General features: G+C 38.6%; 1 protein-coding gene across 1 annotated transcript in view; it reads left to right on the top strand.

The window, feature by feature from the left end:
* Nucleotides 1-25,322, top strand: part of NXPH1 (neurexophilin 1) — a 309,116-nt gene that overhangs the window by 117,875 nt on the left and 165,919 nt on the right. The gene's annotated exons all lie outside the window — the stretch shown is intronic.

The following is a 25,322-nucleotide window of genomic DNA, read 5'->3' on the forward strand; positions in this document are numbered from 1 at the left end:
TTTCTTTTTTATATATATATTTCTTTCCAAATACACGTCTTAGAAGAAATTCTTTGATTTAATTGTGAAATTTAGTATGGAATCTCTAGGGAGAAAAAAGTGGTCACATCCATGGCCATGGTATATGTTAATCCTTTAAGCTGTAATAGATACACAAGGTGGTTAGGGTTGGTGTTCTGCTAAAATTTTGGTCTCAACAAGATGTAGAACTTAGGGAGCTTATAAAATGAAGGAAGAAAACAAACAAAAAGTGAAACAAGGATATGTAAATGTTTGAAATGTTTGATACTGTCACTGCTTACATGTTAGCCTTCAGACATTGAGGATGATACTGAAGTTGTCTAAAAACACAATAGTAGCTGGAGGCAGTCCTTCATTCTAATGGGACAAATGTGATCCAAATGTGATCCCTATACCTGGGAATGGGGCAGGTATCAGAGGAGGAGAGATCAGAACTATATGTTGTGAGATAGACTCACAGACATCAGAATGAGCCCATCTGCGCTCTTTGGATTTGAAACTGAGGGTGTTGTGCTTGTGGGTTTGTAACGTGTTTGGGTCTGTGTGAGTGGGTGAGTGAGCTGCTTTCCTCAGCATCCTAAATTGTGGTTCACAAATACATTTATAACAGAAGGGCTCTTATTCTGTTCATATGTGCTGTTTACATTTTCTTCATACTTCCACATCCTTATTCAAGAAAAGCAAAACAATATTTGGGTAGAAAACTGGCTCTAGAGATACAATTTTTACCATGAAAAAATAGAATACAGCTGATTTATTTCCTAATTTTTTTTTTTTTGGCTTGTTCCATTTTAAGTCCTACTGTTCTTTAGAAAGGTTCTTTATTTGAAATAGTGTGTCCTGGTCACCAGAACAATAAACTTGTAACAGAATGTGAAACAGATTTTAAGTATTTAAAAAAAGAGAGAAACAATCAAGGCTTTAGCTTTTCAAATTTGCCTTGATCCCATTAGAATTTTAGAAGGGGATATCAAACTGATGAGACATTGCCATGATGTCCTGATTTAGGTGGGCTTTAAGCCTCTGTTGGATCAGGTCACATCTAGGTGCCATCTTCTGCCAAAGCTTGACAGTAGAGAAGGGTAATCCTGGAAGGCAGTGTGGTAGGGCTCTGAAGTTCAGCTTCCTTTCTAAAAAAATGCATGTCCATCATAAAAAGCATTGAATGAAAAGATAGCAGGCAACCCAGATCAGCTGGTGTGTGTCAAGAACCTGTGGCTCAAATGGTCAGAAGTGAATACAGCCCACTGGCTGGGGAACACTCACACACCACCGATAGACTGAAGTCCAGTAGGAGTTATTCTCTGCTCAGCACTCCATTGGTGGCTCCATTTGTGAATCAACTAAGGGAAGCTTTTATTGAGATGGTCACTTTGCTTTTAGTTCCCATTTTGAAGTGTGTCTCTTTGATGGATGTGTAAGGAATCCGCTTAGACACCTCTGACAGAAGACACCAGGCGGAAGACACAACTAGATTTTGAGCAATCCTGATTCCACAAAAGAGATGACACGACTGCTGAGTGCAACACAGCAAGCCAGTTTGTACAGAGACCAAGCATTACGCGACAGAAACACCTAAGTCACTGTTCAGGCTGCTTGTCTTTGAGAGCTGGAGAGAAAGCTTCTGTCTGAAAGGAGAAAAGAAAAACTTTCCCAAGGCCAGAGCACCCCAGGCTATAAAAGCTCGGAGTAGAGCTCTGTTGACCTCTTGTCCCAATCTCCTAAACCTCATGTCTTTGTTCTTGGCAAGGACCCTCTGCTAGGATTTAGGCAGCCTCCTTCACAGATCTTGTCTGAAACTTGTCCCTTACTAGTTTTGAACTTCTGCAGTTGCCACTTCTAATTTGCAGGATACGTGATAAATTCTCTGCCTGCTGCCTGAACACTTAGTCTGTGTTTTTTTTATCTCCTTCAAAAATCTTGGGGAAGCTCTTCATAACTAAGCTGCTCCTGGCTATGGGCTATAGTCCTGATTAACCTTCTATCTGTGTTTGGAACAAATGAACCTAGTGTAGGCTGCTGTAATTTGCACTGGGGTTAAGTATTTGGTAGCTATGTGTTTTGGTAACTTCTGCCTGTGGGCAGACATTTTCACCAGGGATATTGTAGGCTCTTGAGGGTGAGAACATGTTTACTTATGCAGTGTCTTCTTCCCCTTCCCTCCATCTGGGATAGGCCATTGATGGGCAAACAGATCAATGCACCTGTTATGCCAATGAAATAGCCATATAAAATAAGAAGTGTAGGGGGAGGACGAATGGTGGACGGAGGGAGGGCAGGAGGCAGGATCTCACCTAATGTGCACATTGTAAGGGTGTATAACACACCCCCTGGGTGAGGGGCTCTTCTACCAAAGGAACTTTACCCTGGAAGTGAGAACAATGTAACCTAAATATTATACCCTCATATCAATTTGAATAAAGTTTAAAAAAATAAAGAAAAATAAAATAGAAAGTGTCTTTGTTATGGACCCACTCAGAGAGGGTGAGCAAGTGGGAACGAGTGATCACATAAAGTGCTGGGTTCTGGGTGTCTACTGCTACATAACCAACTAGCTCCAAAGGGCGTGGCTTGACAAATCAATAAGCTACCATATAGTAGGGTTTGGAAGTAAGTACTTAACTGTCCCACGTGGAGTCAGCTGTGATCTTTCTTGACTGAGCCTGGAGAATTTCTTTCCAGGATTGCTCACTCACCTGGTTGGCAATTTGACTCTGGTTGTGTGCTGGGACTTCAGCTGCCAGCGCTGGCTGGGCACCTTTGTTTCTCTTCCTGGAGTTAGTTCCCTCCACAAGGTGGGAACTTGTGCTTTCTTACAGTGTCATGAATGAGTTCCAAGAGAGCCTTCCAATAGACAGGAAGGAAAAGCAAACAGACCAGTTGAGGACTGCGTCTAGAGCTTCATCAGAAGCAAAATCTACCTCACTATAGGAGAGTGCATGGTCACACTGAAAAAGACCACATTTATTTTGGAAGCGTTTGGAAAATACAGACTGCCACATCCTGCTTTACTAATGAAATTACACAAAATCATGTTGCTGCAAAAGGAGAAAGCCCTGTGTGTGTGAACTCTATTCAACACTAATGATGACAGTTACCACTTAGTTAGTGTTTGCCGTGTCCGACACTAGGCTAAAAGGTTTATACTTGATTTCTCATTTGATTCTCATAATGTATGAGCCAGCCATTTATTACTATCTCCATTTACAGAGGAAGAAACAGATGAAAGGAGCTAATGCACCTGCTCAAAGTCACACCTGTTAAGCAACAAAGGCAGGATGTGAATCGAGGTGGTCAAGCCCCAGAACTCGCACTCTTTGCTGTCCTATCTCCTATCTAATGACTATATATAGCGTGAGACACTGTAATGTAGCACAGTGACATGAGAAATACCCAGCAGTCCCTTGTCCGAGAGTTAGCAACCTCCATGCACGTGCTCAGGTGATACTTGAAACCTCTGTGATTATATAGCATTGCTCAAATGAGTGTACCCTGGGTTTTTAGTAGTCTTAGAAAGGTATGCATTATAAATGCTTAAATGTTAAAAAAAAAACCAAAAATAATGTGATCAATCCTCTTCCTAAGGCAAACTTATTTTCAAATATCATATAATCAACTAATGTCTTCTTTAAAACCTTCAGAAGACATATGTGGTATCCTGACAGCATGCTTGCCTTGGGGCCTGTGGCAGATTTGGTCAGAACCCGAGCTGCTCCATTGCAATCCTTATAATATTGGGTAAATTATTGACCACACCCCCCAGGGTTTGGTTTTCTGGTTTGTAGAATAGAGCTAATGACAACCACCTTTAAGGATTTTGAGGACAAAATAATATACTGTGTGTAATGTACCCGGCAGTAATAGGTTTTCATCCAGTGTTATTTCCTTTAATGGTATTTTGAGTGTTGCACAGAACCAGAGCAGTAAAAACATTTCCTTTTCAACTAGCTGCTACCCTCTAAAGGCAGGACAAATCCCCAGTGAAATCTATATCCCAAATCACTTATATATGGCTACATAAACTGCTCAACTCCCTTTTCAGCATTCAGTAGCGTGCGAGGCCCCATATTTTCCTCCTGTGTGAACATTCTGCAGATTTAGCACCAAGTGAAGGGATACAGAAAATCAATCCAGGCAATTGCTTCTTTGCTTTCTGATCAGTTCTTCCCAGTCTATCCCCCGGCTTTGAATGTACTTAATCTCTTCTGTGTAGACCATTAGCCCTCCCCCCTCCACAGTCCTATTACAAAAGGAAAGGCTCAAAGTGCTTACATACACACATGAAAAGGCTTGTTATTAAAATTTCTCTCCTATCTTCTATAATTTGATATTTTCTTAATAAAATCTGGAAGAGATTTTCATTTGAAATGCACATTTGAGCAAGACTGAATTTTATATTCTATAATTGCTAGGTTTTCATGAGTTCCTTTATGATCAGCTTTCAAGAAGCAGGATATTATGTTTTATTTAGTTCGTTTTTAATTTTTTTTAGTTGACGAGTTGTATCTGTTTTGTCAAGAGCCATCGTTAACCATATCTTTGTGGCAGGTGGGATCTTCTGCAGGTCCTGGAAATGGAGCTGGTAATTCGTCCAGTTGTTTTCCTCCAGTGGGTATCCTGCTAGATTTAAACATTAGAGCAGCTGGGATTTTGGAGAGAAGAATAATAAAGGGTTAAGTGTGAAATAGGCTTTTAATTTTATCTTTTTAATGGAACCAATCAAACTTGGTTATTATTAGGAACAATGTCTGTGAATGCTGCTCTTGGTGCGGCCTCTGTCTTTGCCTTGGGGGCCTTTTTCCCTAAGTAGATTTACTTTCTTTCAAACTTTGAATGTGGCTCCCCACTGAGCTGAATTTTTACATCTCCATAGGCTCAAGTCACCTATGAACCCAACTCTTTCCTTTTACGTGACTCTTAGGAATTTTTAATAACTTTTCATCTTTCCTTGTTATTTATTTTTACTAAGTTTCATCAGCCTACAGTCCATTTCACAGTATTTTCTGGTTAGGATTGATTGTTTGAACTACCTATCTTTCCTGCCTGCTTTTTGTTTTAATTGTTCCATAATGACTGCCATCCTTTTTGCTGATTATCTTGCTATGTTTATTTTGTGTGTTTGATTGTTTTGGTCTGTTTGGGAGGTATCGTGAACTGCGGGGGGAGGGAGGAACAGTGGAATATTAATCACAACCTAATATTGGGACATTAATATGAACATAAAAATATCAATTTTCTTTTGATTAAAAACGTGCTTTTTCTTCTTCCTTGTGTTTTAAGAGATCTGTATTTATGTTTTCCTTAGTTTAGCAAGCCATGCTTTTGTCTTAAGGTTTAAGGTATTTTCATTAAAATTCACAGGCCTGATAAACTCAGTATTTGGATCCCCAAACTTAAGAAAAATATAAATTGTCGGTTCCTATTTTCTCCCTAATTCCTTAAGACTCAGTGATTGGTTTAGGCGAAGAATAATCATTTTTGTCTTTTTGCTGAATCTCTTAAAACCTGTAGCAGTTAAGTTCATAGGTATAAGAACAATTTTCCTCAGTTAGATGCTTTAATTCTTTCAGTGGTGATATACAGTGAGGATTGGGTCTGGTGTCTAAGCACACTCAAGTATAGACTCTGTAGATTGAGGAATAGAAATTGTATCTGATATTTTCCCTTTAAGATAATGCTATAGAGCCTTGGGTTGCAATGATAGAAACTCAAATATGTTATTTAATACAAAACAAGTCATCAGGATGTCACCAGTTTGAAGTGGGCATGGCATACTGGGCCAGTTCTCAACTTGCTTGCCAATTGATCTCTTTGTGGTGGTTGTTGGGAGTGTTGGTTCTCTGACAATACAGCCACGCTGACCTGAAAGATGGCTACAATTGCTAATTGATATCTGCCATGGAGTAGGAAAGGTAAAAGGTTAATGGGAGAGCGTATGTTTACCATCTTTGTTCGAGTCGTTATTAAGAAAACAAAGAAGGACTCTTTTTTCATTGTATTTTGGTGCTTCAGCTACAAAACAAAAATCCTACTTGAAAGGTTAATATAATTCATTTCTGAACATCTTGAATACCCACTGAACTTCGCTATACATAGTATAGGCAGGTCATAAAAAATAATAGCATCTATGGAAGTCTAGCATTATCAAAAGATTACAAGTTGTGCAGTTTGATTTCTCAGACCCAATCTTCTCATTTTCCGAAACTGAAGGCAGTCACAGAATTGCTTTACTCCTTGGCGCAAAGGCTGCTGACATTTGAAAAACAGAGGAGCTGAACCTAGATTCTCTAAAGAACACAGTCTAATTCTAGAAAAAAGGCAGTCTGATCTTTATAATGTGTATGCTGTAATAAACTGCAAGGGAGTATACTTGTGGTCAGAGGGATGCTCTCATTTCAGAAGCAGCGTCTTACTGCTGCTATAGTATTATAGAATCCACACTATTTCTATTGCGCCCTCCAATGGCACATTGTTGGCAAGTATTTATTACCTTTTCTGCAGTGTGTAAGTTAAATTCCCTTCCAAGGCAGTGGGGACCCCGAGGGAATGTTAGGCAAGGGAGAGAGGGAGAGGAGTCTGGGATGAGATGTCTGGTTCTATAACGTTCTTCGAGGCCATTAGTTGATCTATTGGATCAGCTTTTCTCAACCTTTTGTGTGTAACTTTCCTGGCAGAGTTGTTGAATTATGTGCAGCCACTTTCAGCAGGCTTCTTAGGTCAGGGGGCTTTTCCTTGGCATTTAGCTCCCACATGCTTAAACAAAGCCTCAATTTGCTAAGGTTTTTAACACTAGAGACTTGCTCTTCTTACCCGGGTTGATTATTTCTTCCGCACATTGTTATTCATAACACATCTGGCTGCAGGTTGTAGCATTTTGGCTGAGTTTCCCCATGCTGACCTCTGTCACCTCTCCTAGGGTTTAGGAAACAGGCCTCTCTGGATTGAAATATTAATGATCATAAGTACAACAGCAACCCCTCTGCTTTTCAAGTAATGCAATTCTAAGCCCAAGGGCAGCAGCACCAATTATAACGACAGGAATCCTATCTACTCTCCCAGTAGGATGCACAGATGCACACAGAGGGACTCAGCTGGGCTCTGATACTTGTAACTCGATGCTTCCTTGTACTTCAGTGTTTTCAGACTCTAAAAGAGAAAAATGATTCTAGCCAAGGAGATTTGGTTGGTGAGGGAGAACTGCTCACAACTGCTGAGCTAGCTGGATAGGAAATTTCCCCTAGGTGGGCGATAGGGTCTCCTTACCCCTTCTTACACCGCTCAGTTTGAGAGGTGAAGGAAGCCTACAGGACTCTCTTCTCTCTCTCTCTCTTTCTCTCTCTCTCTCTTCACTCCTCTGGGCTGTTTGCAGTAATTAGAATAGTGTACCAGAGAATGTAGTAGTAGGTTTTATTTTTGACTCAACTGCCACCTGAGAGATGCTTGGAGACATTCAGCCCAAGGGTGAAAACAAATGAGCAAAGATTATAAAATGGGTTGGGTCACATGGTCTAGGGAGCCTGTTGGCAGGAACAGATTCATAGACTGAATCTTTTGAGGCTAACTTTTCTGCTAGACTACTTCCTAACTTCAGGCTGACAGTCAAAAGCCTTAGATTATTAGAGGATGTGATGAGGTTTTGTAAAGGGTCCATGAGTTCTCAACAGGAAGAAAGAAGAAAAAAATGTGTAGAGCACCAGGCAAGGAACAATTTAGTATTGACATAAAAAGAAAGTGGTGCCAAAGGAATAAGACCACAGAAAATAGGAAAACAAAAATAATGGCCAAGATACGAAAGAACAAGGCAATATGTTATTTAAAAATATACTGTATATAGTTAAGGTATATGACATGATGTTTTGATATACATGTATTTAATACTAGTGACATGGATACTATAGTCAAACAATATTGATTAAGTATCCAAATGAGAGTTACAGATAAGGACACTCATGATTTATTGAACACTTATAGTGTTACAGGCACCATCCTAAGTGCTTGATGTATATTGATTTATGATACTCCTAACAACCCCATGAGAAAGGGAATGTTTTGATTCCCATTTTATAGATAAGGAACTGGAGGCATAGCAAGCTTAAATTTTAATTTGCTTAAGATCAACCTTATATTCTAAGGTATCACCTAACCCCATCAAGATTAGCCCACACCACAAAGTCCTAAAACACCAGTTGCTGGCGTGGATGTGGAGAGAAGGGAACACTTCTACACTGCTGGTGGGATTGCAAACTAGTTCAGCCTTTTTGTAGAGAAGTATGGAGAATTCTCAAAGATCTAAAAGTAGACCTTCCATTTGACCCTACAATCCCATTACTAGATATCTATCCAGAACAAAAATCATTTTACCACAAAGACATTTGCACTAGAATGTTTATTGTGGCTCCACGCATAATTGCCAAGTTGTGGAAGCAACCTAAGTGCCTATCAGCCCATGAATGGATCAACAAACTGTGGTGTATGTCTACCATGGAATATTATTCAGCCATTAAAAAGAGGGAGGCTTTATATCTTTTACATTTACCTGGATGGAGTTGAAATACATTCTTCTTAGTAAAGTATCATAAGCATGGAAAAATAAATGTTAAATGTACTCCATTCTAATGTGAAATTAATATGTATACAATTACATAATACAAATTAATATGTATACATGTTCATAACAACAATGAAACACTACTATAGTCTAGTTCTGGGGTAGAAGGCAGTGGGGGTTGGGTGGGGGAGGACGTATGGCAGAAGGGGGGAGGGCATGAGATGGGATCTCACCTAATACATATATTTTGAGGGTGTAGAACACTCCCCCTGGGTGAGGGGCTCTTTGCAAATGAAGCTTTGTCCTGGAAGTGAGAACAATATAACCTAAATATTATACCTGCATATTAATTTGGATAAAGTTATGAGAAAAGATCAACTTTATATTCTTATCCATTATACTTCAGTTTCTTCCCAAGAGATACAAGGATCTTTCTTTTTTCTTTCTTTCTTTTCTTTTTTTTTTGCAGTTGCTGGCCAGGGCTGGGTTCGAACCCACCACCTCCCACCATATGGGGCCAGTGCCCTACTCCTTTGAGCCACAGGTGCCACCCACAAGGATCTTTCCAAGAAAAGGCTGGAACAGTTGGAAAAGCCAAACAAAAAATATTGATCCTCAAAAAGTCTGTAGGATTGAGCTAGGCAGGGGAGCTAATGTCTATTCCAGGCAGGTGAATAGTATTAACAAAGTGCCCCACCAAAAGGGATATCCTACAAAGAAGAGCCTTTGTAAATTCATGTTTTTTTTTTTTTATTTATTTTTATTTATTATTTATTATTTTTTTTTTATTGAATGGTAACTACGTACATTAATGCACTTCTGGGGTACAGTGTTGGGGTTTCACATGCAATCCAAAATACTTCCATCAAACTGGTCAACACAGCCTTCATATAAATTCATGGTTTTTAATGGTTGGGTCATTTCCTTGAAATAGTTGACGCACTTAACTTTCCTTTGCTTCTCTAACTCTGAATTCAGCCCCAGTTACAGTAAAATGATGAGTTTTTCCTCTTCTTTTCTTTAAATCATCAGTTTTTTGAATGTTACTTTTGCAGATGTTCTTTGATGACTCATATATTCCAGTTCTTGAGTTATATTAACAAGAAATTTTAAAACCAATTTGAAAATGAATACAATTGATGAAATATTAGGGTTATATTTAATGTAAATGGGAATGCTTTTGGTATCAAAACAGCATGTCTAGCATAAACTCAGTTTTGTTTAAAATATATCTGTATGTGCACATATTCAATAAGATTGGAGAGATATGCCTCTGGTTATCTCTGGGGGGTGAGGATATTGATGATTTATATATATATTTTAATACTCTTATAAATATTCTAATTCAAAAATTTACATGTATTACCTCTATAAACAGGCAAGATGTAATTGAAAGTGAAAATAAATATGGCTCCAGCATCATGTTTTAGAAATGGCTCTAGTAGACAGTGAAACAAGTTGTAAATCCTGACCAATAAGCATATACCAGTGTATTTCTGCTTTTTATTTGAATTAAATCTTCTGACCATAAGAAGCAAAATAGAACATTGACTTCTGAATCTGTAAGAGGATTAGTCAAGCCTCAGAAGGTCAAAATGGAAAATTTTCGATCACACACTGCAAAAAAACCTGTCCTCTTCCATTCTAAATTTTGGATCCTTGGAAATTTTCCATTTTCTTAGTGTACCGCACTATTTAATTAGGATAAGAAAACCAGTGCTGTGTATTAAAAAGAGATGAAAGTATATCTTAAGGGGAAAAAATCAGCCTTATTTTATGTAGGTTGTAGTCAGTCGTGGGGGCTGAATTCTTAGGGCTCTGTGAGAAGGCCCACACGGTGGGAGTCGGGGTGCGCATACTCTGAGAATGGACAATGGAATTGCTGTATTGCATCCAGAGACCAGGAAACCAAACTTATGAAAGGACGGTATGTTGATGTTGCCACTTTTATTGATGGCATAAGAATGAAGGGCAGAAGGGACTGACATGAGACCCTAGCAAGCACTCTCTGACTATGACCAAGAAGGCATGGAAATGTCCAGAGATAGTAGGAAGGCTGGCAAAGGGAAAGGATTTCAGGAAAAGTAAAGTTGCCTTGGGGCGATTCTGGTTGGGGGGGGGAGTTACCCACTTGGACATTTCTCCTTCTCATAGGTTGAGACGAATTTCCTCCACAAATGCTTTATCTCTTTACCTAGAGTCCAAGGCAGCCACTGTGCTCTGTTAGTAATGCACACAGAAATTCTTAAAGGAATGCCACTTATCCCAGTTAACTGGCTTGCCCAAACTATAAACTCTGGAGAGAGCTTAGTTAAAAATTGATGGGCCATTGAGATTAAAAGAGCAAAACAAACAGCCACGAAACAAATGAATAAGTGATGCCTCTTCAGTTAGCCAGTGCCAGAACTGTTCACTGCCAGTTGGAATTTGAACAGGGTGGAATATACACAAACGATAAGGGAAATGTCTATCTCAGTTCCCTCACCTGGAACTAAGAATCCCTTCTCCCATCCCCCTACTGCCTCCAGGGCACACAAATTATCAATCTAGTCCCTGCTTTGTGACTAACAGCTCATTCCTTGGGTAGCCACTTACTCTGGTGGGGCTGGATGGTCTTTCCTTTCCATTGTCTGTTTGCCATCCTAATCTCCTCTGGCAATGTAGATTTAAGCCGATTGCGAAAATAATTTTAAAAATAAATGTTTTAAACTACTGTGGCAATAAATTAATTTCATGCCTGTTCAAAATAGTTCTGCTAATAAAAATAGAAGTCTGTGATGCCTGAGAATGGCTGTACAGAAGATGTGATTTTGCTGGCTTTCTCTTCGAGCTGTGACATTGCCCACCGCTCTGCCCAACTGCTGCCAGAAGCTGTGTCGGCTGTAGGCTGTGGGTGCTTAACAACCATCTGGAAGGAAAGTTGGCAAAACCTAGTTGAAGGCAGATCTCAAACCCAGAGATGCTGGCTGCCATCTCAGCTGGTAAACACTGTAACTTCCCCCCCTGAATTGAACGTGTGCTCCAAACTCCTCATGGGAGGAGGAAATCAACAAGGAGGGAAAAGGATAAGTGTCACTTGAATGCTTTGCTGACTGGCAGTTCGTTAAGGCAGGATATTTTCCTTTTATTCCAGAACTCAATCCAGGTGAAGTGTGGCCTATTTTTTTTTTTTTTTTTTTTAAATTTCATTAGATAGAGCTGGTAATTGCTGCTCAAATTTAGAAAGAAGATGCGGTCTGTGCTCTTTAGAAATCAGAATTTGAAACAGTCTTTTCTGGAAATGAATGGAGGAGAAAGAGGCACAGGATGATTTCAATTTCTGTTTACTTGACACTGCGACTACTGGTTCTGGTCATTCTAGTGAATCCTTCTTCTATTTGCTGCTCTGTGTGCTCTCAGGACGTGAACTTCAAGAGTCCCTTAAATTTTGGATTAGAGGTAGCAGTGGAGATAAAATGGGGAACTTTGCTGAGAACTCTTTCCAGTCCTATCACCTCTGACTTCTAAACTGCACATCAAAGCCGAAGTGACCTCGGAATTCTTTCTAATGATTATTCTCACAGTTTTTAGTGTCATTTTCAGAAAGCTAGAGAGTAAAGAGGAATATATTCCAACCCACTGTCACCGTGGGTGGCTCCTTTCAAAACAAGTAAAATGTGCTTTTGCCATCATTAGAGTGTTCATGTGGGTTCTCTCAAAAGTATTTCCCAGGGGAATGGCTGGGAAGTTTGTCTTATAGCCACCTTTTATGCCTAGATGTGGTATAGGATCTTCAGAGTTATGAAACCAGAAACATCAAGGAGGACATCAGCCAACAGAAAAATTGAAACTTAGAGTTCAGACTTGCTGTCTAAATATGATACAACAATTCCGGGGTTTGCTGGTGGGTTTAGGTGCTCCCACAACATACTTTGTGAAGTGAGCTGACATTGCCTCTCGGCCCACTGTTGCATTTTGGGAAGCATGACTTAACAGTGGGCTTGACTTTCCATATCTACAATTCCTAGTGAATTGCAGGGTTACAAAATACACTACAAAACTGTTCTTTTGGTTTGGTCCTTTCCCGCAAACCTCCCAGAATCGTAACTCTTTCATTGGATTAAAAATGGAAGATCTTTTGTGAGTCTAAAAGTAGTGACATTTTCTCTTGGAATTACCATTGGTTTTGGGGTACCCCAAATATGGAGTAGGTTGAATAATGCCAGGGAAGGCCTCACTGTCAAGAGAATCCTGTTGTTATTGCTTCCTTCTTATGCACTTTGGATTCCAAGTAAGAACAACATTGTGTGTTCTAAATCTCTCTGAGAGACTCTAGACAAGGAGCTTAAATCTCTCTAATTCTTTGGCACCATCTATTCTGATGACTCAGAAACTGGTTCACATGGATCCATCAGCAGGTTTTCTATGTGATCACACTGTGACGTCCTCTTTTGCATGACCTTAAAATTGTTCTCTGACTAAATTTATTGTTTAATATCAGTTGCATGGGGGGAGAGTGTGACACCAACGTGACAGAATTAATGAATACCTGGAAAACTGGTTAAGCATAATTTTGGGGTGTGACTGTGATAGTGTTTCACAGGAGATCTGCACATGAGTGCGAGTGGACTAATTAGGCACGATCCACCTCCTTCAGTGTGGGCAGGTGGTATGTAATTGGCTAGGGGTCTGGACAGAACAAAAACAGGAGAAAGGTGAATTGGTCTTCCTCCTTCCTGGAGTTGGGACACGCTCTTCCTAGTTCTCAGACGTCAGGACCCCAGGACCTCCAGCCTTGGCACTCTGGGACTTATACCAGTGGCTCTCCTGGGTTCTTAGGCCTTCAACTTTGTAATAAGAATTACATCATGAGCTTCTATGATTCAAAGGTTTTTGAACATGACAGAGCTACTCTACTAGCATTACAGGTCTCCAGTTTGCAGACAGTTTATTGTGAGACTTGTCAGCCTCCATAATCTCATAAACCAGTTCCCCTAAGAGATCCCTTCTAATCTATCTCTCTCTCTGTCTGTCTGTCTCCTGTTGGTTCTGTCCTTTTGGAGAACACTAACAAATACAGAGGTTCATTACTTACTCAAATTATTTCAAGAAAAAGAAGGAAAAAGAATATTTACAGTAAAGATTCATGTGGCCCAGAACCTCGTTGGGACCACTGTTAGAAATCTGGGTCTCTCTATTGATAGGCTACTTTATCTCTCTCACATAGACGTCTGTCTTGGAAGCTTTGCTTTTCTTTTAATCTCCATTATTCACTCTCTACTAACTGATTTTTCTCTGATAATAGATTGACTCTGGTCCTTCATATTGTCAGCTTGCTCCAAATCTTGTGGTTTCAACTCTAAATATGGCTTTTATGCCTCCCAATGACACTTAAAAGTCTTTTGGGTTTTCAAGGAAGTATTTCCTGAGAAGCCCTGTTCCATCAGTAAAGTATCAGAAGAATGGGAAGCCATGTTCCATTTTATTTTAAATATCAGGTGCTTTCACAGGTCAGTTTCTAAGTATGGCTCATTTGCTTTTGACTTGTGTTCCCACCTCTGGCCAAAAACTTGTTTCTAGCAGGGGTTTCGTGGTAAATACTGTGTTTGGGAGTTGTGAGCTTTACATTTCTCCATGGAAAAGGCTGTGGGCAGGGCCAACAGTAGCTGACACCTGTGTACCCCATATGCTGTCCTTAGAGTGGGACAATTTTCATAGGCTCACAACGAGTCAGGCATCTACTTAAACATACAAGAGGGAGGGTTTAGGTATTACAAACCTTATTCTATTCTGAACTGAGACATTTTTATCTTTGTTATGTTTTGAATGACTTTTAAACTAAAGAAAAAATTGAAACTATAAAACAACAAAATATTGATACATTTCAAGTTATACCAAATCTACTCAAACTCTATTATTATTCCCTCTTTCTTTGGTATTTAATGCTACCAAACTAAAGCCTATATGTTCTCTAAGATGGACCATATTTCTTGCTCTCTGAGATTAGTTTTCTGCTAGTGTGGCTACAGGGAGTGTGATGTTTGTAATTGACCCGAACATAGTGTATTTAAAGGAGAACATATGGTCTCTCAGTTTTGCTCAGGGCATGATTTCACTGGAATAATTTCATTTGTGTACTTTTCTTTGGCATAGCACTCAACAGAATCATAGGCAGTTTGAACTGGGAGTGGCTTTCCATCTAGTCCCAATCAAGTCCAATCTCTTTACATTTATAGACAAGAATCTGCCCCAGTACAGATCATCTGTGTGGGTGTGGAAATTGGGAGCTAAGTCTGCTGAATTGCTGGGTAAGGCTTTTTTCAATGTCCCATGTTATTTCCAAGGATGGATAAGGCATATAGCTTTCGAATTGATACTCACCATAAGCCCTTTAAACACAAGTGAGTAAAATAGAGCAGATTATGTAGATGCAAAGTGGAAATGTCCTGAAAATGGTAGAAACCTCTGTTGCCTATAACTGGCCCTAACTCGAGATGCTGGGCTTTAATTTCCTCAAATGCTTTTAGCATTTAAAATTTCCTTTGTGTGTTTCTCTTCAGGACCCAATTTCCTCTGCCGGTGAATGCTCAAACAAGAACTAATAAAGTACTTTCATTAGCTACATTCTGTCTCCTGATGCTAAGAATTTCTTTATCTGATGCGTTGTACAAATGTTTTAAATGATAAATTTTTAGACAATGCCCAGCCTAGAAGCTTATCTCACAGATACACAAAGGCAAAGCTATATTTTGTAGAGTAAGCTATGTTAATGCAGAGGGGAGCACACCTTTATTTAAGTTTCTCTTCACAGCACTATGACCTCTTAACTGCAGTTCTGTTTTTTTATGCACATCTTCAAACTTGATGTTTTGATCAAACAATAGGTCATCAAATATCTCTTCCATAATGCATAAGAGAAACTTTATATTCTTAGCAAAAAAAAATCCTGGCTTTAACAGGATAAATATTTATGGAATTGGTGCCAAAATATTTGTGAAGAATCAAGTACCCTGCTGGTACTTGAGGCCTATGTCAACTATAGTTTGATGGAGGGTTTTTTTCTTTTTTTTACTTTGGTCCTGATATGAGTAATAATTTCTAAGGCAGGAGATCTTTATCTGCCTCCAGTTCAGTATTGAATGCAATGTTTGATATCTCTGCATCTGTGCCCTGACCCATTTACTGAACAGTATGACAGGGGTTGATAATCAGTAAGAATTCCTACTTCCAAATACAATGGGATGTAGAATTAGAAAAAAACATACTCTTCAAAGCTCTTGAAAATACTTGCCATTGACAACATAAGTCTATGACTTCTCAAACTATTTGGATAAAATTTGTTTGTTCACTGAGCAATTAATATATAACACTGACAAATCCTAATCTTGATGATCAATCTACTAATTTGGGATGAAATGACCAGAAATTATATGCATTCTAATTGGTGACATAGGGCATATAGAGCACCCCCCTATGAAAGTTTTCATGAAAATAATTGAACTTAAATCTAATTGAGCTTCTACACCTAGGTATCAGTTCTTCATCAAATGAATAGTATGAGAGAAACACAAAAAGGAGGGAACCATTGTAGATTAGAAACAACACACAATGTGTATACATTGCTAGGATTTTAATTCAAATGTAGCTAGCCACTTTTGAGACAATTATGAAAAACTGAACATAGATGGATATTATCAACATATTACGTTGAGTGATATTTACTAATGCTAAGTGTGATAATCATCTTGTGGCTATTTTAAGATATCTGGTAGAGGTACATACTAATGAATTTACAAGTGAAACAGTAAGACATTTGGGGCTTGTTTTAAAATAGCTCAGTGATAAACAAATTAACAAATAAAATATGGGAGGGTAGAAGGTAGATCCAATCATGAATGGTGAATTGTCGATACTTTTTGAAGCTGGGCGATGGGTCCCTGGGAGATTATTATACTTTCATCTCTATTTTTGTGTATGTTTCAAAATTCTCAAAATATGAAAATTATAAAATGAGCTATCAAAGAGAACTTTGTCTTCTTCCTATAGTGTGCAAGAGTTTTAGAATCATAACACGGGTTTGACTCGGTAAGAAAAAAAAGATATTCTTCAAGGTTCCACGCTACTCAACACTAAAAGCTGACTTAGCTGTGTTACTGGTCCATGGGCATTAACTTCTACGAGCCAGTACAATTATCATTTGTGATACAAAAATAATAACATCCACAACACATACTTGTGATGATTTTTATATATGACAGTGTACGAGACAATTAAGTTTGTGAACTCATCCTAGAAAAAGTGTTATGTACCTCGTTGCCGAATATCACTACGGTCACCTTTAAGGTTCTCCCCTTGGGAAGCACCCACGCACCAATGCCAGCACCTCGTCCTCCCTTCAAAGCAATTTTGGAACCCATTTCCTAGAATGGCCATTAGAACTGTCATCATAGGCTCGGCGCCTGTGGCTCAAGCGGCTAAGGCACCAGCCACATACACCTAAGGTGGCGGGTTTGAATCCCCAGCCCGGGCCCGCCAAACAACAATGATGGCTGCAACCAAAAAATGGCCAGGTGTTGTGGCGGGCGCCTGTAGTCCCAGCTACTTGGGAGGCTGAGGCAGGAGACTCGCTTGAGCCAGGGAGTTGGAGGTTGCTGTGAGCTGTGATGCCATGGCACTCTACCCGGGGGGATAGCTTGAGGCTCCGTCTCAACAAAAAAAAGAACTGTCATCATCAGAGGTCTGACAATTAAGTTTACAAACTCATCCTAGAAAATGTGTCACATACCTTGCTGCTGAATATCACTGTAGTCACCAGATGACCAAGAGGAATACCTTAAAGGTGATGGTAATGATATCCAGCAGCGAGGTATGTAGCGTATTTTCTAGGATGAGTTTCTGAACTTAATTGTCTCACTGGTATGCAGAACAACTTGTACAATGCCTAACATGTATTCATTCCTCAATAAATGGAGTTGTTACTATCTTTGCTCAATTTAACAAAGATCAGTTGAAAGCCAGTTATGTGCTAGAACCTGCACAAAATCCATTTTATGACAAAAAAGATATGGCATCTACTCATGAATGGTTCTTAATTTATTGAAACGTTGATGCATAGGAGTTTGATGTTTGTTGAGATAAAATAATCAAAGACCAGCAATTTCATTACAGCTCAACCTGGTAACTGAAGTGAGTTATAATTGTAGAGGAAGTATGGTTCAGTTGATACTTTGTCACTGGACTGGTTGGGCTTGAACCTGGCTCTGGCATGAATAAGCTGTATGATCTGAGAAAAGTCATCTTTCTGTACTTCAGTGTTATTGTCTGTGAAGTTGGGATACAACAATGTTTTATAGGATTTTCGTGAGAACTGCACATAAAACACACAGAACGGTACTTAATACTCATACATAGTGGACTCTGTATAATATTGTATTTGGTACACGTACAAAATCATGTGTAAAGCACCCAATTGTGGGAGGTATGGGCTGGAAGTGAGTGCTGGGAGTGGTATTGAAGGGTTATAGGAGGCTTCACACAGAGTCTTACATTTGAGCCTTACCAGAAAGACGGAGCTACTCAGGCAAAGGAGGTTACTCTAAGCACATTCTAGGCAAAGGGCCTTGAATATACACTGGCCCAGAAGTAGCACAAAGAGTTTCAAGAGCAAAAAGAAGTGGAGTGGGGTTAGAGTTTAAAAGTAGGCCTTTGGGATGGGGAGAAACAGGACATGAATTTGTCATAATAGGCTTAGTGGTTTATATGTTGGCAATTTTCAGTAGGAGGCATAGGGAATTTTACCCAGAAGAGCAGTAACAATATGGCAATTAATTGGAATGAAAGAAAAGACTCAATTACAACTGGGACTTTATGTTACAAATGTAAACAATGTAACCTAATCACATGTACCCTTACATTAACACCCACCCCCCCCCCTATAACCCAGAGCCTTGGTACTCAAAGGATGGGTTCTGGATCAACAAAATCAGTATCACCAAGTAACCTGTTAGTGAGAAGAATTCCACTTCACTCATGGAATAGGAATATACATTATAACAAGATTGAATCACAAGCACATTGAACTTTGAGAGCCCGGGCTAAGATAGGGACAGTGGTATGTAAAGAAGAAAGGGAGGATGTATTTAAGAAGTAGAACTGAACAGATGTGACTGATAAGATGCAAGAATGGTGGCTACTGAAGGGGGTGCATTGAGAATATGTCTATGATTTTTTTTTAGTAGAGTTTCTGGATGGATGGTGATAGAGAATATGGAAAAGGGGAAGTTTTGTGGAAAAAGATGCAAAAAAACCCCCTCATTTTATTGCATGTTAATTTAAGTAGCCTATGGGACATAGAAGGTTCATAAAATTGGACTGAGGATAATGGGATCACATTATTAAGAAGGAAATCTTAAGGAAGTAGTTATCTTAACATTAAGGAAGAGTTCAAAAATGACAAATGCTGGACAGACCAGGCTGTTAATCTGTCACAGTACAAGGGCGAATTAGAGTTGGTTCTCTGGTATGCATTAAATGCTCTAAATAATTTCAGGCTTTTAAAGTCAATGATCTCTAGTTTCTCTGTTAAGTATAAATGCATAAAAATAAAACTGCAAGGCACAACAGAAATTGGTAATTTGTATGTAATTCTCCCATAAAGATTTGGCAGGAATTCAGGCTCTGGAATTTGGAGAGGTTAGGGAGTCCTGGTGATTCCTTGGCATCAATGTTGGTAGATTTTTTTTCTTTTAAGTTGGTTTGGAGGGATGTGGAGAATTTAGATATCTGAGTTCAGTATCTACTGAGTTGAAATGAAATGCTAGCCAGGGGTAGGCAGGGAGGTTACTTAGCCAGATTGTGGAATCGCTAAGTATGCAAGCACTTCCCTACTAGTTACCAGATTGAGCAACTAAAAATGCACAACACACAGTTAAATTTGAATTGTAGATAAAAACAAATAAGATTTTTATAGTTTAAGTGCATCTCAAATATTACACAGGTTATCCATTACTTTTAAGAAAATAGTAATTATTTGTCATTACTTACCTGAGATTCAATTTAACTAGGTGTCATGTTTTCTATCTGCCAACTTTCTCCAAGGCCCTATTTTTTAAAAATTAATTTTCTATCCTGCCATTTCTATCAGTGCTATTTCACTTCAAAATGTCTTTAGAATTCTCCTTGTCATTGAAAACTCTGTTATCATCATTTAAACAGCTAACCTATGATACATCATATGGATGAATAGTGATTTTTAATACAAATCTCTAACTTCGGAATTTTAGGTTCTACCAGGGAATTTTGATTTATTATAAAAACAACTGTTGTGCAGTTAAAGAACTCTATAGTGCTGATTATTTCTGGGACTAAGTAGAAAAATTTGGGGGTTAAGGTAATAACGTGACATTAATAGTCTTGATAAACATACTAACAAACTTCCGGCTAAATAGATTGCCCTGATTAAAACTTGAAGAGTCAACAGAAATGGCGAAAAGGGAGCAGCACAGGGCAGAGGTGGGGAAGTGTAGTGTGTAGTCAAGCAACAAGGGATACTTGGACTTTTTAGACCGCCGGGCAAGAGTGATGGATGAGTAAAACCAGCCTAAAACAGTAGTTTAGCACCAGATTATGGAAGATCTTAAATGCCAAACTAATGTAATGAGTCTTCTTTCTGCAGGGAGTTGTGAGCCATAGAAAGCTTCTGAGGAGGAGAAAGCTATGACTTCAGAAATTTCTTCCAGTTAATTATAGGTTATTAAATGTCTCTGAACTTTTGGATCATGCCCAGATAATATTTAAGGTCATCAGCTATCAAAATTTGAATGTCTAGAAATAAACTATGCCATTGGCTCATCGTGTTTAAAGATGTCGTTAACATTTACCTTATTGAACATAAATTGATTTTTACCCACTTCTGTCAGAGACTGCATAAAGCTCCTGGAAGGTAGAAAGTGCTAGGTCAACTTATGTCATAGAAAGCTTTAAATGTGCACTCCTGTGGTATATAGAACTGTGAGTGTGATAAAGATTTATTGAGGATTTAAGATGTTCTTAGGACCTTCTTGTTTAATGATGTGCCCTATAACTGTTCTGGCTCCAAGCAGGACTAGGAGAGCAAAAAGTGCTATAAAAAGTCTGTTCAGGTGTATGTTTTCTATTTAAAATCTGTATGAAATGCACTTTTCCCCTAAGTGCTTCTGTGTGTCTATGATACTAAATATTTATTTGAAAAGTTAAAGAAATAAATTACTCAGATATCCAGATTTATTTTACATCTTCTAGGCAAAACTGGTTCAATTTTCTTTTTTTAAAGATGGGGTCTCACTATGTTGTCCAGGCTAGTCTCCAATTCCTGGGCTAAAGTGATCCTCCTACCTCAGCTTTGTATGTAGCAGGGACTGTCAACATGCACCAATAGGCTCAGATAAAGCTGGTTTTATTTTTTACTATTTTATTTTATTTTATATTTCTCAATCACACAGAGTTTTCATGGAGTAAGCACAGGCTCAGGTTAAGATTATTCATTCTGGTGAATGGAAGTTGTCTTTTGTTTCTGAAGGAAAAAGATGGAATCTGTTAACTTCTTTTATGTGAGCACATGCCTACAAAAAGCAAGATGGAACCCCACGAAGGAAAAGGACCAAACAGCACCATGGGTTGTTTTCCTGGTGTCTCTGTATCATGTACACTGTGGGGTTGGTAGAATGCAAGGTTCCAAGTTTGGAATCTCTTTAAACACTGATGGTGCTATGTTTCAAATTCAACGTCCTTTTTTCAGCCTTGAAGTCTGTCTTCAGCTGTCATAACATTGCTTCTCAATTCAAAGAGAGAGAGGAAAAAAAAAAAAGAGAGATTCATAGCACCTCAAATAGAGCTTCTCTGGCATGGCTGTGTGTCAAGTGTAAATGAATCAGAAAACCAAGCATTAACTTTTACTTGAAATAGATAAAACTTTAAAAAATAAAGATAGAACTGCATTGATGGGTTGAAATAGCTATTCAAGTAGTTTTATGGCACTTACCAGCAGACATGCTTGGTTAAGAGAGTAAGGCACTCCTTCAACATTACAGGAGCCGGCAGAGACATTTTGTTAAATCTAAAATGTAAATAGCGTCTTTGTTTTATAATATATTTTACTGTAACATTAATATGATGCCATTGAAGTGACTAAAAGAATATTTCTGACTAGGTCTTTTAATTTTGTCATAAAACTTCACCAAAATGAAGTTTTGCTTAAAAGGCCAACCATTAAATACATTTTTCTTTTGGCCAATTTAAAGCAAATAAATCAGGTCAGTTATTTTTATGACACAAAAGGGAAAATGATAAGTTTTCTTACTTTAGACTCTTTTATTTTTAAATTTCTATAACTAAAATGTCTCCTTTTCTTTCTTTAAGTACAAGCTGACAGGTCATTAATCCTTGATGTGAATTTGTACCTCAGGGTATTTTGGGGAGAAAACTCATTAAAATTCTTTTGTTTTATATGTGACTGTCCTAATAGAAATTTGGATTTCATGTTTAGAATTTGTTAAAATGAATAAAAAACACAGAATTACTTTTGAAAGAGTTGAAGTATATGACAGTCCTTCTACCTATAGTCAATGTTGTCGCTCTATTTTTAATGTCTCCTGCTAACCTTTCGTCAGAAAAAAAGTAAGTTCAATAAGATCCATATTTTCAATATAAATAGATTTATTCTATTTGAATTATCTGGTTAGGCCTTATGCACTGAATATAATTTTCAATAATGCTTTCCTGTTTTTATGCAAAGCTGTGAGTTTTTCTCTTTAATTCTAACAATTCTACTGAAAGGTATGCCATTGAACCATCTCCTCCTTTTCTTTTCTTCTTCTTTTTTAAACTAGCCTCTTTTTTGGTGAAGGTTGAAGGTTAGTTGGCCATGGCTTATCTATAGTAGCTGAGAATGTCTTATGGATATAGGTGGATATATTTTGCATTTCATTGCTGTATCATAATTTCCCATTACCTCTTCTTCTACAGAATACTTGAAAACCTTCTAAATGGAAAAGAAATGCCATTAACAAACTTGCATTCTAAGCTTGATGAGAAAGACTCTATTCTCTGTAAAAACTTCCCAACTAAATTGGGGGGGGGGAATATCCACTTTCCTGGTTGTCCAAAATAGCTTCTAATCTTTTTATTCTAGCCATTGCTGGTAATATAAGAATTCGTCAAGAGAGACATTATTTACATTTTGCTTTATTTTTTAAAAATAAGTTTATCAAATTCTTCTGTGGCCTAGGCCACATTCTAGTACATGTTTGGATCTTCATTTATTCTACTCATCCACACTCAGAGGACATCAACTCTGTGTTGAACCCTGGGTTGGATATTGACAGCACCATGAGGAGAGTGGGTGTTGCCCACGCCCCTAGGTGTGGGAGTGGAGAACATGGAGATCAATCTATCTGAGTGTTTCCATAGGGAATAAAAATTACAGTTGTGATAAGAGCTACTAAGAAGATAAACAATGGTATGACATATAAAAGAAGAAGAACTTATTTCCACTGGAACCTGAGGAAGGCTTCCTGAAAGTGACATTTAAGTGAAAAAATGCAGTGAGGGGCATTCCAGACAAGGCGCCCCGGAGAAGATAGTGGAAAGAGACTATAAGGAGGCCGAGGTGCACAGGGTGAGAGGGGAGTCTTATGAAGTGAACTGGGAGAGTTATGTTGGGACTAGGTCACATATGACTCTGTGAAACAGAGAGTAGCAAAAAATATTTAAAAAGATATTGATGGATTAGATAAAGGAGATGAGGGAGAGGCGTCCAGGGTAATTCCCAGGTTTCTGACTTGTTCCTTATATAGTTGGTGGTTTGGTTTTCATTGAAATAGTGCTTTACTCTTAGGTTTATTAGATTATAAACCCATATAGGGTCAGAGCTATGCTTCTGGGACAAACTAATAAGCTTGAATATTGAAGTAATCAATTCTGGTCTGCAGTGTTCCCTTCTTACTCTGAATGACCTTTCCTGTCTCATGGTCAAACCTTACAAATATTTACTTAAGGTTTTAGAAATTCCTTTAAAAAAAGAGTGTCAAAGAAAATGCAAATAATGTTATTATTAGAACTTTGAAGTGATAATTACAGTGATGCTGGTATTAGTCAAGAGTTCTAAAAGCTCACATCCTCTCAGTATTGTTTAACGTATTTGCATAACATGCATGAGGCTATCTAAATTGTGAATTTTCATGACAAAGATAATGCAAAAACATCACTTTGGCAGTTTCTAAGTCTCTCAGCATTATTGTTTTTACATAAAATATTAATCTAAAGTCTGTTTATCTACACATTTTGTTCTTGGCTATGCTAGAGAAGGTAAGACTGGGTTCAGAAGCTTAGGGATGTCTAGGGGTAGGCGTCCTTTCCCACTCTCTCTCACCCTTCTTCTGTAAACCAGCAGAGTCACAATCTTTTATGCTGTGGTTATTGGGGAATATGTATGTGCGGTCTCATTAACTGGTTCGGTATCCCTTCTGGTTGTTTCCTGGCTAATATCAGAAACTATGTAGCATTCATTCTTTGACCTGCCTTTTCATCTCTAGGTCCATGATTCTAGCTATCTGTCCCTTCTACCATTTATTTTAAAGGAAATCCTATGCAACGGACACTGTGCTAGTGATTCTGGAAAAAGAAAAAGGCGTAGTTTGAAGGCTTCTCGTATTCCTTCCCTCCAGAGGTTGTGGCCTTGATTAGTCACAGAGTGACTCAAGGCTTGTGTGTGATCACCTGGGTAAGACAGAGTGATGGTGTGTGATTTTCAAGGCTTAGTTTTAAAGGGCATTTTGTCTTCCACCTTGTTTCCTTGAATCACTTGCTCTGAAGAAGGCCCATGTGGAGAGGAACTGAGGGCTCCTGTCAGTCCCACTAGTCAGGCAGGTGAGTGAGACACCTTGGAAGTGCATCTCAGTTCTCAAGGCTTCACATCACTGCGTCCCAGCCAACATCTGACAGCAACATCACAGGAGACTCTGGGCCATAAATACCCACTCAACCCACTCCCCATAAATTAATGGCCATAAGCCACTCTTCATAAGTTAGTGGGTATGATTTTAAGCCACTAACTTTCAGGGTAATTTCTTATACTGCAATAGATTCTAGGTCTGTTCCCTAGTTTCATTGTTCTTTCCCTGACAGGGGAGGGTAGTATAGACGCTTCTCGACTTATGACAGAGTTTTGTTTCAATATCCATTGTAAATTGAAAATATCATAAGTTGAAAGATAGAAATTCAGAATTTGAAGTATGATATGTATTGTACCAAATGGGTATCCCTTTGCATCATTGTAAAGTCAAAATCATGGTTAAGCAGGGGATTGTCTGCTTTTGCCTCTCAGCCATATCCCCCTAAATAGTGAAGCTCAACCATAACATCAGCACATGGAGATTTTAGTTACTATTGGAGTTTTTTGGAATTCATAGCATATGCGGATAATAGGAGTGACTTAGATTTTTATAGCAATTTGCAATTTACTTTTACAGTTTACAAAGGGCTTTCACTAAAAATCATAACTACAGTCCTCAGAAAGTAGAGCAGATTTTATAGATGAGCAGTTGGTTAACGAATATGTATCTTGTAACTACCATGTGTCAGTCATGAGCTGGGTACTGGGGTCATAGCAGAGATCAAGGCAGACAAAGTCTCTCTGTTGTCACTGAAGAGGAGAAAAACACTTAAAGGGTTGCCAGAGTCATGTTTGCTGTCAAGGTTCAAGTACAAGTTGCTATGAAAACGTAAAATAGGGGGAAGC

This window comes from Otolemur garnettii, unplaced genomic scaffold (assembly GCF_000181295.1).
Source record: "Otolemur garnettii isolate 467f Iridium unplaced genomic scaffold, OtoGar3 scaffold00005, whole genome shotgun sequence".
Classification (NCBI taxonomy): Eukaryota; Metazoa; Chordata; class Mammalia; order Primates; family Galagidae; genus Otolemur; species Otolemur garnettii.